The sequence below is a fragment of the Anas acuta genome, chromosome 1 (assembly GCF_963932015.1).
Source record: "Anas acuta chromosome 1, bAnaAcu1.1, whole genome shotgun sequence".
Classification (NCBI taxonomy): domain Eukaryota; kingdom Metazoa; phylum Chordata; class Aves; order Anseriformes; family Anatidae; genus Anas; species Anas acuta.
Genome location: NC_088979.1, coordinates 126,622,161 through 126,637,273, shown reverse-complemented (window position 1 = coordinate 126,637,273; position 15,113 = coordinate 126,622,161). Strand labels below are relative to the sequence as shown.

General features: G+C 44.0%; 1 long non-coding RNA gene across 1 annotated transcript; it reads left to right on the top strand.

The window, feature by feature from the left end:
* Positions 1 to 240: 240 nt before the first annotated feature.
* LOC137841470 (uncharacterized) lies at positions 241 to 4,121 on the top strand. The gene is made up of 2 exons (XR_011088625.1): positions 241 to 379; positions 574 to 4,121. It is a non-coding gene; the product is annotated as an uncharacterized lncRNA (long non-coding RNA).
* The last annotated feature ends 10,992 nt before the right edge of the window (positions 4,122 to 15,113 follow it).

Below are 15,113 nucleotides of genomic sequence, written 5' to 3'. Positions count from 1 at the left end.
TGCCCGTGCCCGTGCTCGTGCCCGTGCCCGCTCCCCGCCGCCTCCCCTTCACCGCCCGGGAGGAGCCGCCCCGCCTGTTGCGCCTCGGCGCGCTCGCACGGCGGCTCCGCGGGGCTGCCGGAGCGCCGCAGCTCCTTCTCCGGTCCCGGCCACGGTCCCGGCCACGGTCACGGTCCCGGTCCCGGTCACTGTCACGGCCACGGGCACGGCGTGCTCTGCTGCACGGCACGCCCGGCTCTGCCCTCCCCGCTGCGCGCACACGCAGGCGCGCACATACACACACAGACCCCGCCGGTTACACGGTGAGGGAGGGACAGACGGACACGCGGGGACAGACAGAGGCACCCAGGGACACGCACGCCGGCACCCACACGCCTAGGTACGGAGAGATGCTGCAGCCCCAGCCCGGGGGGGAGGGAAGGGGGGCGGCCCTGGGGTCCCCACGCGTGTAACCAGCTGCAGGGGGCTGCTCCCCGGCCGGGCGCTTTGCAGCAGCTCGCCTAAGCGGTGGCACCCCCCGGCTCTTCTTCCTCCCCACCCATCCACCGTCAAAACCTGCCCCTGCCCCTGCAGGCAGACCCCCGACGAGGACTGGACACCGCTAGCTCCGACCAGTGCCCCGATGCTGGAGCCAGGAGCCCTCGGTGCTGTGCCTGCTCCCGCTGCGGGCTCTCCAGCTGACCTTGAGCGAGGCGCTCCGTGCCTGTGGCTCGTAGACCTCCGTTTATAAATGCCACTGCCAGGATGCAAGCACGGCAGTGGCATCTGGCCGCTCACAGATGGAGGCAACCTGTCACACACTGAACTGCAGCTGGGGAAAAACACAGGTAAATACACTTTCTGATTTGGAGTGCGTAGGATTTGTCCCTTCTCCAGGTACCAAACAGTTGAGCTTGCTCTTTGTTTGTTTACCACCACACATTACCCAATCTCCCTGGGAGACAACACTACATTTTGTAGGCAATTAGACTTCCAGTCCTTTTGCCTTCAGAAACCTGTTGCTCAATCCATGTCATGCGTGGGATCTGAAAGCATAAAGAAACTTATGACAGTCCTCTTTGTCCTTCTGAAAATAGGGCTAACAGGTAAGGCTGCATCCATCATTCCCAGAACAAAAGTCTGTCTTTCCCTTGAAAGCCTTTTGTCAGTGCTAAATATTATTAATGAGGCTTTTCTCATCATAGTATCTGATGCCTTTGCTGGCTGCAAGCCATATGCTTAGCCTACACTATCTTAGCAGCACAGAACTAGAAGCAAAATATTTCCCTTTTTACCCCTCCTCCCAAATCCTCTATAACTAGCTGATAATATTCAGTTACTTCAGGCTTGGACATTTTGACCAGCTGAAGGTGTCTTGTTTGGCTCTGTCCTCAAGAATGAGGTGAATATAATCTAAACATTGCTTAATCCTTTTTCCTTTCCCTCTGAATAGCATTGAAGATGGCTGTTGCAAAAGGAAGCATATTTTTTCATTTATATGAAAATGGCTGACACACAAGGAAGCATATTTTTCTTTCATATTGTACACAATTAGGGTATAGCAAGCAGATGAAAAATACTTTGATGGAGAATATACTTTCTAAAAAAAATGAATCAATATTTACCTTTATAATAGTAAAATGCTTCTTGCTGGGATTCCTTTTCAATTATTACAATGAATAATTCATTCATAGGATTATTTGAATAATTATTATGATTTATTCATTCACGTGGTTAGCTATTGAGATATTTTTTTAAACAGCTTTTGGGAGGGATGGAAAAAAATCCTGAGGTTTTTAAGAGGATACAAGGCATGCCTAGATTGCAATCACTGCTGTGATTCAGCTCACCACGTACTAGGTTTAAACCAGAGAGCTTCAAGCAGCACAGGAGAGAGAGTGTGGAGCTCTGCAACGGTTTGCAGGACAATTTGCCAGCCCAGGCAGACATCTCATGCTGCCACAGCTCTGGTCTTCACACTACCTTGAGCTAGCGGTGTTGCAGATAGCTCAGGTGCCTCCACATGAGCTGCAGTCCCATCCAGCCATGTCTACTCAGCTGCTACCACAGTCCATCTTAGAGCAGGCACCCAGCCTGTCTGCACTCGCTCCTGGAAGCCCTTAGGAAGTCCCTCTATTCCCTTCTTTCTGAGTACTTAGGCTGCCCCTCAGACTCAGTATCAGCCCCATAAGCCTTTGCAACATGCAACTAAACTCTTTTTAGCACACAGCCTGTTCCCGAACTGATCAGCACCACACTGCCTGTGCAGCCACACCCCTCACTTCTATATTAAGATCCTATGCCGGCTGCCACTGTTCAGCCTCCGTGAGGGATCTTGCTGGGCCAGCATCTTGCAGTGGTATACAATTTGCTGAAGAAGTATAGCAAGAGAGATCCAGCGATGTCAAGGAGGAGGACATGATGCAAACCCCACAACAGTACTCCAGAATGCAACACAGCAATACCATAACACACTCCAAAGGGTGATTTGGCTGCTAGGTCTGGGGCCAAAACCTCAAGATCAGTGCCAGCTAAAGGTGCCACTAAACATGTCTCTGAGGTGGTGGCCATGTTCACCCCTCCTAGCTCAGCTATGATAGGTTGCTACAGTTCAAGAGTTAAGGATGATTGCAACCGCCCAGGATGTATCAATCAGTGATCCCAAAGTGCACAAAAATATCTCCATAAATCCATGAGAAAAGAAAAAATTGCTGCTGGTTCTAGCATAGCAAGACACCTGATTCTGAGCCCTCATCAAAGTCGAGAAGCTGGAAGGGCATTGCTGCCTGGAGACTGGCTCTGTAGCACAGCAGTAGAGCTTCAACAAGTAAATTGGTTGCTTGGATGTCTTACACACCCCTGAACATGGTTCAGCATTTTGGGTAACCCTCTGAAATCCCTTTGGATCCCTTTCAGTGGATTTGAAGTCCTCAGCACTGTAGCTGCCACAGAATTATGGGTACGTAGCATTTTCTCAGCAAAGACAAATTCAGAGTTCCTCAAGGTAAGTTCTCCAAAACCGAGATATCCTAAATGGGTATCTAGATTTGTGTCTCGCATATGCAGAACTTCTCCATTTCTTTTCTTTCTGTGTTTCCCAGTCATTCCTTGTTCTCCTGAAGCTTCTGGTTTTCTCTTCCATGGCTTCTGTGCTACCCCTATCTTCTGCTTCCCTGACTCCCTGACTTCCCTGAATGTCATCTTTTCCCACATTCATGTACTTTTCCTGGTTATGAAGTATCTCTTCCCTCTGACCCTACCAGTTTCTTCACTTATTTATATATTTTCACTTATTTTATAATTTTCATATCCATTTTGCAAAAATCCTGCTGGAACTGAACCCTGCCCAGTAAGCACTACAGATGGTGGCTGACTGCCTGACTCACTAGAAGAACTGAGTGACCAGAAGAATAACAACCTACTTCTAGAAACACTGTAACACAGACCTTAAAATGGTGTTCGTAACAGCAAATTGCATGGCCAGCAATATTGTTTAGCCTGTTCCCTAGCATGGTATTAGCCTGGAACTACTAAAACCGTCCATAAAAGTCCTGAGAGCAGTTAAGAAAGTTAATGTGGGCCAGAGACTACCCCAGCAAGGAGTTCAACTGTTCACCTTTATATTTGAGGTGGATTGTTTATCAAGCGTTTGGCTCTGTGGACATGAACAAGGATGAGGGAAGAACTGCATCAGTCCAAAATGATACTCTTTTCATCTGATAGAACACTAGGTACACTTACAAAAGATGAGCAACTTCACTGACTACAAGAAATGAAACATTGGCTTTTGTATCCACGTTACACTGTGAACTGGAAGAAATTATGAGGAATTCTCAGTTCATACATCTGCAGATCTCAAAGTATCTGAAGGCAACAAGGTAAACAGAGTCCAGGCGTTTAACAATACCCTCATCATGTATCAGTCATGTTGCTGTTTCTACAACTGCCACAATGGACAGTGATCAAACTTCAATTTTTCCCACAATGGAAGCAACCTCAACTACTCTGTGACAGTGCATCTATCCCAGATCCCTGAGGTGCTGTCACCTTTAATTCGTCCTTTTAAGTTCCCTCCTTCCCCCAGCAGTTACACATATGAAGAAAAAATAATGAATGAATAAATAAATAAATAAAACAGAAAACTCAGTGGATATGTTATATGGATATTACATCAGCCATAGCACAGTGAATACACATGCATGCACATACATGCATTCACACGTGCACATTTGAATGAACTTTTGCTGTAAGATTACGGTTGTAATTGCATATCAAAAAGCTATGTAGTTTCCAGTGCTCTTATATTTACAACATGCAACAGCGGTGTCTTCACCCTGATGGACAGCTAAGTGCTCTCACTCCCCCTTCTCTTTGGAACAGGCGGAGAAAATATGATGGAAAAGGGCTCAAGGGTTGAGGTAAGGCCAGAGAGATCATTCATCAATTATTGTCGTGGGCAAAACAGGCTCATCATAGGGAGAGTAATATAATTTATAGCCTATTAATAACAGACTAAAGCAGTGAGAAATTAAAAGCAAACTCAAAACACCTTCCTCCCAACCACCCTCTTCTACATCCTCCCCTCAAGCAGCACAGGGGAATGTGGGCTGTGGTCAAGCCCTAGCGCTTTGTCTCTGCTGCTACCTCATGGTCCCTCTCTGCCCCTGCTCCACGTGGGGTCCCTCCCATGGGATGCTGTCCTTCCTGAACTGAGCCTTCGGGGGCTGCCCACAGGCAGCAGCTCTTCAAGCACTGCTCCCACATGGCTTCGTACCACGGGGTCCATCCATCCCCCAGGAGCAAAGTGCTCCAACACGGGTCCCCCACGGGTGGGCAGCAGCTCCTGCATGGGCTCCTCTCCACAGGCTGCAGCTCCGGACGGGGACCTGCTCCTGCAGGGGCTCTCCATGGGCCGCAGCCTCCTCCAGGCCACATCCACCTGCTCCACCGGGGGCTCCTCCACCCATGGGGGGGCTGCAGCATGGAGATCTGCTCCGTGTGGGACCCATGGGCTGCAGGGGGACAGCCTGCTCCACCAGGGGCCTCTCCATGGGCCGCAGGGGAACTTATGCTGCCTTGTGCCTGGAGCACCTCCTGCCCTCCTGCTGCACTCACCTTGGGGTCTGCAGGGCTGGTTCTCACTCATCACTCTTCCAGAAACTGTTGTAAAGCAGATTTCTTCCCTTCCTTAAGTCTGCTCTCCCAGAGGTGCAACGAGCACTGCTTGTTGGCTCAGCTCTGGCCAGCAGCTGGTCCCTTTTGGAACTGGCTGGAACTGTCTTTGACCTGACATGGCAGCTTCTGTACCCTTCTCATAGAGACCACCCTAGCTACCACCCCACTACTAAACATTGCCCCATAAATCGAATACAATACAGGCTGTCTTTACACTACACTTTGAATAGAATGCTTATGCCATCATTAAGTGAGGAAGGAAGAAGTACACTTCCACAATAAGCTGGAGGTGATAGCCTCATTCACTACATCAGCAATATTCCGGGAGCGCTATCTTTTCTGTACCTTCAATGAGGATAGGTTCTAGTATTGGGAAAAATATGCCACCATGTAACTAAAAAGCATGTCACAATGCTGGAATAGAGGGAGAAGTGGAAGGGAAACAAGGTTGCATCAGAAACTTTTGTGCAAGCACTTCCTAGCTTTCAAGTACTTACTCCTGTTAACCTTAAAAGTGCTGTTAAAGTTGTGCTTATCTTGGGCTTTCAAAAAACTAAAATTTAAAAGAAAATCCCCAAACTTGTCCCACAGATGAGTAACGTTTAAACATGAGCTATTTCTAAATAAGCAAGTATATTCCATGAAAACACTTTTTTTTAATAGCGTTTCAGAAATACCTTAGAATTATTACAGGAACTGCCAGGCAATATTTATTACCAGTTAAAAAACATGCTGGCCTGTCAGACGGCCATGGTATTTAGGCTCACAACACAACCCTATGTCATGTGAATCAGTGAAACAGAAGGTAACAACAGCATGCAGACCTATCACCAGAAAACAAAAACAAACAAAGAAACAACAACAAAAAAACATACATACATACATACATATATATATATATATATATATATATATAAATATATATATAAAGTGGGGGTTTCATAGCTGTTTGATAGACAGCTTAGAATTATTGCGATGTGTTGTCCAAATTCAGGTTCTGCAATGTCAGAGATGCAGCTCCTTTGAGATGTCTGTTCACCCTTCAGCTTGACTTTGTCTTCTTTTGGTTCTGTTCAGCTTCTTTTGTTTCTGGATTCCATCATCCAATTTCATTCTCTTAATTTATTTATATATTCTAGTCCCTGAGCTGGCCCCAAATGTTTACCCTGCCATCCTGTACCTTGGCTCTTCCCCATGCTCATTCCTTCTGTTCCCACCTTCTATTATTTCTCCCAGTCCTTTCAGTTCATTGCTCTTATCCTATCTCATTTTCTAGTTCATCCTTCCTAAACGTTATATTTAAATTTGGTTCAGTTCCTCAAATTCCAAGTATTTCAACAGATGTCCTTTCCCATGCAGGAGAATGAATGAAGAAGCAATCCTTTAAAATCATGCTGTGGTATTTGCTACATTGCTTGTCAATGTAGCAAAGCTCAAGACACAGCTTTGGAGAGGGCCAGCCTGGGCTTTGTAACTGATAAGGATGGGGAAAACGTAGGAACAGGAGGATTTAGGTTATTTGAGAATATTTGAGGAGGGCCTGTGTTTTGTGTTCCTTAACACAAAACCTGTTAAGGAACATTTAGGGGAAGGGGTTTAGGCAGAAACAAAAGAGTGAATAGATGCTGTATAACAACACAGGGAACACATAAGCTGTTGACAGTCAGTGTGCTCATCTGATTGAGCCTGGTAGCTTGACTTGCCTTCTTCTGCAAAGCCTGCCTCAGCTACCTCTCACATGCTCTCACCACCACCCGTGTGTGAGTGCTGTAAGGACGAGGTGCCACGAACTGGGAGCTGCGTGAGTTGGTTTGGTGCCTGTGGCTGGAGCCAGGTCAGGGTGCTGGCATACCAACCTGTGGTGCCAGACTGGGGTGGGCAAGGGTCTCAGTCCTGCCACTGGGTCAGGACAAGTGTGCGCATCCCAAAAAACAGCTTCTGGGGAACTGGGCTGAGTGAGGTGAGGGCAGGGCCCTGTGCTGGCCGTCACCAGTGAACAGCAGTCCTGAGCAGCCAGAGAGGAGGAAAGGGACTTGTCTGCCTGTAGTTACATGAAACCTAGCATTGTTACATCTGGGTGTTGCTTAAGGCAGCACCTGTTTTGAGGCAGTCTGTGCAGCTGGCTATGTCAGTGCATCAGTCTCTGGGATGCACACTCAGCCTCACTACTCTTTCAACCTACATATGTCCATTGACCTGGAATAGAGACCTCTGGGTCTCTGGGGGCTCAGGATTGAGCACCAACACCCAGGAATGAGGAACTTCTTTGTGAGGAGCTTCTGGGTTCTTCAGAGGTCACTTATAGGCCTTAACATATGCATAGATATAGCATCCCTTAACACCCATCAATGGGAGATTAGGGATAGGCAGCAGAATTTCCACTGAGAAAGTCTCTGCAGACACATGCACATTAAGTGTGTTTAAACATTATTTTTGAAAAAAAAAATAGAAAAAGAAAAAAAAAAGCAGCAGCAACATAAACAACTATGGAAACATATTTAAATTTGTTACTCTTTGCATGTTATTATGCGTTACGTGTTGCCTGTATTGTTCAATGTCAGCTCCTTTACTGTATGTTGGCACTGCAAATCATCATTAAAACAGAATGATAAGACATGTTTAAGTGAGGTTTGTGTAGTTCTGATGGGAAGAAAACCCAGGGTAAGCCTTCATCCTGTCCCATCCACTTCCCTACACCAACACACAAACATGGTGCTGTGAGGAATATCCTGGATGCACAAAGCTCTTTCCCGTCATGGTTCCATATGACCCAGTTGTCCACCAAATAATGCATCTGTCCTCATCCCATTGACTGAGAATCCCTCTGTGCATATAAATGCAGTGTCTCTCAAACCCAGATCTGCCCAGGTATGTGGGGCCTCTTCATTATGCTGCCTTTGAGAGGAGGGTCTCTATAAAGGGATGTCTTTCCATTTCTCCCCCAAGGTATTGCTAGGGCAAGTGTAGGCAGTAGACTGACCAGTTGTGCACAAGAGGGGAAGGAGAGACCCTAGAGACACATGGATCTTTCTGCTCACTCTCCCTGTCTATCCCAATTCCACCTGAGAAGGGGAGGGGAAAAAAATGGCTTTTTTTTTTTGCAATATCCCTGCCTAGCTGCTCTTCACAGGGATTTCTCTTCACTCCTGGAATAGAAATTATGGGATTTCTAGAGCTTCTTTGACCAAAATGGGACATGTCACTACCCATGAAGACAAAATTGTCAATACTGTGTTCCTACTCCCATCTCAAGCTCCCTCTGCCACTCCTTGCATTTCTACACCTGACACACACAGCTTCCAACTTCCCCAGTGTCCTGCCTGCAGGCACTTGGAGCACTTCAGGAACAGCTCTCTGTTCTGCTGCCTGTCATCACATCCATTCTGCACAGACAGGAGCAGCAAGGTCTTAGATAGCACAGCTCCTCCTACTGATGTGAAAACCCTTGGTCTTCTCCATGCAAGGAAATCCTCGGGGATTTTGTGGCAAATCTCTGACAAGTCTCTATGGAAATACACGTCAAAGGAATAGATCTGAGCAGATTTCTTCAAGGATGGCAAAAATGAAATCATAATGTCAGAACAACCTCCCTGGCAAATATTCCATATCTGCTCAAAAAGTAAAAAAGCTTTGCAGTAAAATGAGTGTAATAAATCTTGACAGGCAAAGCAAAACATTTTCCACTAACTTTGTTTCAGCAGCGGCCAAATAATATTTAGTTTGTTTGTTTTAGCAGAAGATTTCTAAATAAAAACAAACAAATTAGCCCCAAGGTAGAAAACCAACATGAAAAAAATGCAATTTGAACGGACTTAAGATTAACAAGAAACCCTCCAGCAGGAGCAGGAAGAGACAGATTCTTCTAAGATAAAAGTAGCATGTGCATGGTGCATACTGACAATATTTTAGAACCTTTTTCACTAAATGTTGACCAAATAAGCACTAAAGCCAATTAAAATTCAACAGAGGAGCCTGATACATGAAAATACACTACTCAGGCTAATTTAATTCACACATTGCTGCCATCTTAATGCCTATAAAGAACAAATGTAACTTCCCCTACTCTTGACCACTGGGACAATAAGATGATCTCCAAATATGAAGCAATAAGAAACAGATGTAAGCACCAGTCTAGTAACATGAGCCATCTCTTTTCTTGGATGAAAGGGAAAGTCAGTGTGGAATTTCAGAGAAACTGCGTAAAAGCCCGCTGATAAGGTGGGAATGACATGTCTGGTAGGAATTATTCATGCAAAATAATCTCCATTCACTCCTGGGCTTTCTAGAAACCACTGGAGAACCACAAGCTTTCAGTTTCATTCAAATTTCTGGCCAACAGGAATGGGCTTTATAAGTAAACTGCCAGAAAAAGGAAGGCTAACCAACCCCTTTGCTCAAAGATCCCATTGCTCAGTGAGACAGGGGACCAAAGGACAAGAAAAAGACAATAAAAGATTTATATATATATATATATATATATATATATATATATATGCATTTGTTGTTACTGGGATAGATTGAGTATACACAGAATAGAAAGAAGCTTTTCAGAAAATGACCTGAGGTCATCATGGGACATAAATAAGACATGAGTATGCAGGGTGTCCTTGCAGAAAAGAATGTGAGACACATCCCAGTATATATCAGCAGAGAGTGGTAAGGGAACTGGTTCTTTCCTCCCTTTGGCATTTGTGGGATCACAGTTGGAGTACTGTACCTAATTTTGGGTTTCCCAGCAGAAGAAAGATGTTCACACACTGAAGTAAGCTCAGAGAAAGGCCATTAGGATGGTGAGAGGACTGGAGAATGAGAGATAAGAGGCTGAGGGAGCTAACTTTGTTCAACCTGGAGGAGAGAAGACTTAAGGGACATCTTACTGCTGTTTTCAACTGCCCTATGGAAGAGTATGAGGAAGTTGAAGAATGTATACTCTTTGAATTGCACAATGGAAGGGTAAGGTGCACTAGATATACACTGGCACATGGGGAATCCCAACTTGATATATGGAAAAAAATAACTCACCAAGAAGGTGGTGAAACACTGAAACAGATACCCAGAGAGTCTGAAGAATCTCCACCCTTGGAGATATTAGCAACTTGACAGAACAAGTCCCTCAGCTACATGGCACAGATGGATCTATTTCGAGTAGGGAGCTGGACCACATCAGTCCAAAGGACTCTTCCAGCCTACATGAGTATGTGATTCTAAGATTTAGCAGGAAACAAAGAACAAATTCAAAATCTATACGGGAAAAGGAAAAAGGAAAAAGAGAGGAGAGGAGAGGAGAGGAGAGGAGAGGAGAGGAGAGGAGAGGAGAGGAGAGGAGAGGAGAGGAGAGGAGAGGAGAGGAGAGGAGAGGAGAGGAGAGGAGAGGAGAGGAGAGGAGAGGAGAGGAGAGGAGAGGAGAGGAGAGGAGAGGAGAGGAGAGGAGAGGAGAGGAGAGGAGAGGAGAGGAGAGGAGAGGAGAGGAGAGGAGAGGAGAGGAGAGGAGAGGAGAGGAGAGGAGAGGAGAGGAGAGGAGAGGAGAGGAGAGGAGAGGAGAGGAGAGGAGAGGAGAGGAGAGGAGAGGAGAGGAGAGGAGAGGAGAGGAGAGGAGAGGAGAGGAGAGGAGAGAGGAGAGGAGAGGAGAGGAGAGGAGAGGAGAGGAGAGGAGAGGAGAGGAGAGGAGAGGAGAGGAGAGGAGAGGAGAGGAGAGGAGAGGAGAGGAGAGGAGAGGAGAGGAGAGGAGAGGAGAGGAGAGGAGAGGAGAGGAGAGGAGAGGAAGGAAAGGAAAGGAAAGGAAAGGAAAGGAAAGGAAAGGAAAGGAAAGGAAAGGAAAGGAAAGGAAAGGAAAGGAAAGGAAAGGAAAGGAAAGGAAAGGAAAGGAAAGGAAAGGAAAGGAAAGGAAAGGAAAGGAAAGGAAAGGAAAGGAAAGGAAAGGAAAGGAAAGGAAAGGAAAGGAAAGGAAAGGAAAGGAAAGGAAAGGAAAGGAAAGGAAAGGAAAGGGCAAAGAGGAGAATTGTGCATCTCTGTAAGACCAGTGTTGCCCTGTCTCATAAAACATCCACTGGTACTTAAATGTGCACCAATATAGGAAACAAAAGCTATTACCTTCTCCACACTATGTATACTGCCACCATCCTACAACTTAATGAATCCTGAAATATGTGCTAAATAGCAATGGAAATAGAGAACTGTACTGCAGATATTTCTGATACAGGTCTTCCAATTTCATGATTTTTCAAAATTACAATCTTGGCAGAATCACAACTTAAAGCACTAGATGCAGTTTAAAGCCGTATCAAATAATCTGGGAAGCAGACCTGCAATATCTTTGGTATAAAACTTCCTAAAGAATAAGGAGTTCCAAGGAAAGTGTGCCCTTTTCAAGCTCCAACTGCTCCTTGCAGAGCGTGTCTATAGTGCTGAAATATAATTATCTAACTGGAATGTGGTCAACCTGGGACATTCAGGAGAGCCTCCTCAAAAGAGGAGGAAGAGTTTCAGGATCAGAGAACAAGAGCAAAGGAAAATAGTGATCTCTCCTAGTCCTGGTGTCAAATTCCAGAGATGTAGTTTGGCACCTAATACCGAATTAAACCAAGTATTCAAGCTCTGTGCACAGCTCAAAGCAATGAATCACACTTTTTCCATGACATCTCTACAATTAGAGCTGTCTTATCCACTTATATCCAGAATTTTCTTAATGGTTGCCAAACCAAGCCTCAGCTCCACAGACACGATCTTAAGTGAGGAAAAATAGCAGCAGAACCGCTCTTCTTTTAAAATTGCCTGAACAGGCAAAATCTGCCTGTGCATAAAACATGGACCTCCTCAAATCATCTCTCAAAGTTTAATGAGATATACATACAGTTAACCTTGCATATCCTTGCCGAGTCACAGCTTGCTGTGAAGATGTCAACACCCAATGGATTATGGTTGTAAGAAAAAAATATTACACAATCCTGTACTCATGAGAAGCCTTATATAGTCACTTAGGTACTATTGTAGGGACAGGCATGGGAGCAACTGTAATTGGCCTGTGGAATCCTGCTAACCTCTCTGAGATTGCTCAAAGTCAGTAGAGCTATCCTCGCATGTCAATGTTTGTGGAGTTAGTCTCTAACTATCCTGAGTTGTTTTATTTCTGGTGAGCAAACTTGCAAAATGCTGTTCCAGCACAGGGTATGTGACCACAAATGTGTCAAACAAAATACTTAATTACAATTTTGATTCTTGCTTCTTTAGAAGATGTGGAAAAAAGGAGGGGAAACATCTTGCAGTCTCTATTCTCTGTCCCAAGACTGAATAGATTTTAATTTTAGTACTCTAATAACCAGAACTATAAAAGTCCTTTTCCTCTCAAAATATCGAACATCATTTTAATAACATATAATGAAGAGGCTGTGGTTAAATAATGTAACTCTTTTGCCCCAGTTCTGATACTTTTTTATAGTGTTCATCTAAGTCACTAAAAGGAATTAATATTTTATTTCTTTCTATGAAAAATGCATAACATCTCTCCCATAGCTTTTCAGCAATGTTTTAAAACTCTAGTCAGTACGGTTCAGAGCAGAATTTCTTTCTGATTTTTTCCTCACTGGGGTCAATTACCCCCTGTGGGAAAAAACAAAAACTATTTGTTAAAAAATTAACAGGAGCCTTAAATTTGTCATGAAAACTGTTTTTGAACTTGCTTCATAAATGCATTGTCACATTTCAGTTCCACAGCCCTGAAAAAGAGGAATGTTTGTTTCTGTTTGTACACATCATCACATACTAACCCTTTATAAAACTCTGGACTAAGTAGCCTGTGATTTTTACAAATTAGGCTGTCTTTACAAAAATGTAATCGCCTAACTTTTTTCTGCTGTATCCTGTCTGTGCAATAGGCCACCTCATCCCTTAAAACTAAGTATTTGCAAACAAGACTCCGTCAAACTAACAATGCTAATGAAGCAAATATAACTGAACTGACAGGTCTATGTAATCAAAACTATTGTTGACATCTTGATGTTGGATGAAAAATAAGCAACATCATTTGATAAAATGACGAGCTTAAACATCCTTAAAGAAGCCAGATTGGTTTCCAGACATCTAAAAATAAATCAAATATTCCAAGCTTTTAACAACAAACAAAATCCCTCTCATTTCCAGTAGTTTCTCAGGAGCATATTCTCTAGGACTTTTCCCAAGGGAACCATTTCACATAATGATAGTAATCCTAATCCTGCAGCTTTTTACACAGTTTAGAAGAATTTCTTTAGCCTTTTTAGCATAAATAACCCCTAATGTGAGGAATAGTCTGACTAAATGACTGGTAAATGTGGAATTCTGAATGTAAAATCTTTTGTAGAGACATTGCTATTAATATTTAAGAATTAAAAAAAAAAAAAAAAAAAAAGATTAGCTGAGGACAGAAATAGCATTAACTGTATTTCATTTTGTAAGGCATTTTGAGCTGTCATCAGAGCCAATTACTGGAATGAAGCCTTAAGGATCTACTCTATTTTTGTGAGCCCAAAGTGACCAATAATTCTTCAAACAAAGATGTTGAGATATGCGTGATACCTGATGCCCAGGCTCTGGTGATTTTAGTCCAGTGAAATATTGTGTGTACTCCTCAACAATGTTTTAGGAAGGTTAAATAAGACAAATTTTCCCAGAGCCTTCTGAGGAGGGCTCTTGCACAGATTTTTCTTTCTGCAGCCAACCACTTCTACCAAGCAGGAATATCCATTTCCCATGTGAACACTGTTCAAGGATCAGACTGTTTTCCACTCCAGCAGGCATCTTTGGCAGATGTTTCTACAGGGTAATGCATTTACACAAGCTGAAACAGGACTGCTCTCTCTCCACTCTCCTTGACATTTACTATGGGCAATACTGACCTGAGATTCATTCCTCTGCTACATTATTAGAAGGACATCAGTGCTACTGAAAACCCATTAAATGGATTTGCTTCCAGTGCTCCTTCAATTACATGTAAACATATCCAGTTTACACTGATAGATTCAGAGATATCAGTTGCCATTCTATACACTGCTATGAGGAGATGTCTCATCAGCTGTTTATTTCTGAGTTATGCAGAAAACTGTAGACAGATCTAGCTGAGGCAGAAGTGTAGCAAGAAAACAGTATCAAGCTGTACACACTAATCTTGCCTCATGTCAGATGAATTCATCTGACCTTTGCACCTACTCAAATCATAACCCCAAAGAACACCATGCATCTGTCTTCCACTTTTTCTTAGCTCTCTGCATGAGAAATACACTAGTGGAAATTTTGACTAACTAGATGCATGTCATTAAGGGTTTTGTTGCCTTATTTATCTATTTCTTCCCCCATTTTTCCTGGGTACTTCTAAGGAGAAAGATAATTTACCAGTAGTTCTTTATAGGAATCGTGAGGCTGAGAACCAAAGTTTTGTGATTCTCTGCTTCCCCCCTTTCCCAGTCCCTGTCTGCCAGAGAGGATCCTGAGTGATGCAGGCAGGGAGGTGGCTGTTGTGCTGCACTTGGTAAGTGCTTCTGAGTTTCACTGTTCCTCTGAAGCTCAAACCTTCAGAACACATGATCAAGGATCCTTCTCTCCAGTCATCGCAGGAGAGGGGGCAGGTGATAGAGTGGGGAAGCTCTCTCTGTATAAAATCTGAGTGTCTGACAACGTCTTTTTCATGGGAAAACTGATCAGGTAAAAGATTCCCAGCTAGTCCTATTTAAAATGTAATTCCTAAATCCTCATAAATAAAGAAGGACTATTATCTTCTTTGCTTCAAATAAATGATGTCTGATCTCCATCTTTTAATTCAGGGTAAGAACAGTGAAGAGGATAACAATAAAGTACTCAGTTTCTTACTAATTGTTATTGATTATCTTTGGGTAAACAACAAGAAATTCCACAGCAGCCATCAGGATTATTGTGAGTCTAGATCAGGGTAACTGAGGTCCAAGAGATCCACAGACAGCTAGCAAAAACTG